The following is a 2500-nucleotide window of genomic DNA, read 5'->3' as shown; positions in this document are numbered from 1 at the left end:
AGCCGTTTCTCATGCTCCCTCTCCGGAATCGAACCCTGATTCCCCGCTACCCGTTGCTAACATGGTAGGCAGATCACGTACCATCGTCATTTGATAGGGCAGACATTTGAAAGATGCGTCGCCGGCTCGAGGCCATGCGATCGGCACAAAGTTATCCAGAGTCACCAAAGGACGGGCAGAACCCGACTGGCTTTGAACTAATAAAAGCGCTCTTTCCCCGAGGGGTCGGAGCTGGTCGGCATGTATTAGCTCTAGAATTACCACAGTTATCCAAGTAAATTTGGATCATCTAAGGAACCTCGACTGATTTAATGAGCCATTCGCGGTTTCACCGTACGAGGGTGTGAACTTAGACATGCATGGCTTAATCTTTGAGACAAGCATATGACTACTGGCAGGATCAACCAGAATGCAACCCGTATTCTGCGTGCCCCCGGGAGACGGTTGCAGCGCCAGTTGGGACCGCTGCTCACAGAAACGAGGGCTGAGCTCTTTCCGTGGGCGGTCCGCGGCAGCACTATCAACTGAAACCACCGGACAACAGATTCAGGGCCTGAGAGTGCAACGAATCCATCGGTCTCGGCGGGAGGCGCGCCAAGAAGAAGAAGGAGGAGGAGGAGACCAGACCGGACCGGACCGGACCCCACCCTTTCTTCCTCCTCGACACCGTCTCCCGCCCGTTTCCACGTGCCGGACGACGCCCGGTTAGAGACGGGCGCGCCCTTGACGAGATGAAGCAGGCGTTACGCTTTGGGACGCCGAAGGGGCTGGGGAGCACCAACGACCGTCAGTGAGGGAGGAGAGAAAACGCTTCTCTCGACCCGTCGTCAGCGAACGCACCGAACCTTCTACGGACCGTGAGACGCCGGCCGACAAGCCGAGCCCCGGCAAAGGAAGCCCGGCGAGGCGGCCGTGCGCGTTCACACTTGGACGCGCAGGCGGGAAGCTCGGCAGCCGGGCGGGTAGCCTGCGGGGAGCTGGTGGGCTCCCGAGACTCCCGTCCCCCGACTCGGGCCTCGCACGCCGAGCGGTCGCTAGCTTGCCAGTGCAAAAGACAGAAGCGCGGGGGCAGTAAAGCCAGGCGGACGGGTCGACCGTTGCCGGCTGTGCGCCGACCGGAGCGATCCGCCACGCCACGCCGCGTCCCCCACAACCAGGGTGTCGCATAAGGCGCTGCGAAGGTGGACCTTGATCCACATTGGGCAGAGCCTGAGTTGAGGCCCCCCAGCACGTGCCTGGGGACCAGGCGTTGAGGAGTAGGCCTTTTTTTGAGGGCCCAGAAAGTATTTTGGCAATTGTAGCGAGGTTTTGGAGTTTTATCCACAACCTTTACCTGCCTTTTTTTCTCTCCGAGCATGCCAAAGTTGAGAGAAAACGCCGTTTGGCATGGACGGGAGGAGGTGTGGAGGAGTAGTCCATTTTTGAATGGCAGCGGAAAGATTTTGGCAATTGTAGCGAGGTTCTTCGGACTTTTATCCACAACCTTTACCTGCCTTTTCCTCAGCGAGCATGCCAAAGTTGAGAGAAAACGCCCTTCGCCATTGACGGGACCAGACGTTGACGACTACGTCTTTCTTTTTTTCACGGCGCCTGAACGATTTGGGCAATTCTCCACAGCGCGTTTACTTTTTATCCACAACCTTTACCTGCCTTTTCCTCAGCGAGCATGCCAAAGTTGAGAGGAAAACGCCGTTTGGCATGGACAGGAGCAGGCGTTGACGACCAGGTCTTTTTTTTGGTCTTTTTTTTTCACAGCGCCGGAAGGATTCAGGCAATTCTCCAAAGCCGGTTACTTTTATCCACAACCTTTACTGGACCTTTTTTTTCTTTTTTTCCTTTTTTCTCTCTCCGAGCATGCCAAAGTTGATAGAAAACGCGGTTCGGCATGGACGGGAGCAGGCGTTGAGGAGTAGGCCTTTTTTTGAGGGCCCAGAAAGTATTTTGGCAATTTTTTACTTTTTTATCCACAACCTTTACCTGCCTTTTTTTCTCTCCGAGCATGCCAAAGTTGAGAGAAAACGCCGTTTGGCATGGACGGGAGGAGGTGTGGAGGAGTAGTCCATTTTTGAATGGCAGCGGAAAGATTTTGGCAATTGTAGCGAGGTTCTTCGGACTTTTATCCACAACCTTTACCTGCCTTTTCCTCAGCGAGCATGCCAAAGTTGAGAGAAAACGCCCTTCGCCATTGACGGGACCAGACGTTGACGACTACGTCTTTCTTTTTTTCACGGCGCCTGAACGATTTGGGCAATTCTCCACAGCGCGTTTACTTTTTATCCACAACCTTTACCTGCCTTTTCCTCAGCGAGCATGCCAAAGTTGAGAGGAAAACGCCGTTTGGCATGGACAGGAGCAGGCGTTGACGACCAGGTCTTTTTTTTGGTCTTTTTTTTTCACAGCGCCGGAAGGATTCAGGCAATTCTCCAAAGCCGGTTACTTTTATCCACAACCTTTACTGGACCTTTTTTTTCTTTTTTTCCTTTTTTCTCTCTCCGAGCAT

The 2500-nt window shown here is 53.9% G+C and overlaps 1 non-coding gene across 1 annotated transcript in view; it reads right to left on the bottom strand.

Moving 5' to 3' along the window:
* The window catches only part of LOC143278875 (small subunit ribosomal RNA), a 1829-nt gene extending 1418 nt beyond the window's left edge, over positions 1-411 (bottom strand). Inside the window, exon 1 of the ribosomal RNA XR_013054468.1 lies at positions 1-411. This exon is cut by the window's left edge and continues 1418 nt beyond it. This is a non-coding gene — a ribosomal RNA (small subunit ribosomal RNA).
* Positions 412-2500: the final 2089 nt, after the last annotated feature.

The sequence above is a fragment of the Babylonia areolata genome, unplaced genomic scaffold, assembly GCF_041734735.1.
Source record: "Babylonia areolata isolate BAREFJ2019XMU unplaced genomic scaffold, ASM4173473v1 tig00018211, whole genome shotgun sequence".
Taxonomy (NCBI): domain Eukaryota; kingdom Metazoa; phylum Mollusca; class Gastropoda; order Neogastropoda; family Buccinidae; genus Babylonia; species Babylonia areolata.
The sequence above is the reverse complement of the archived record's forward strand: the minus strand, read 5'-3'. Positions and strand labels throughout refer to the sequence as shown.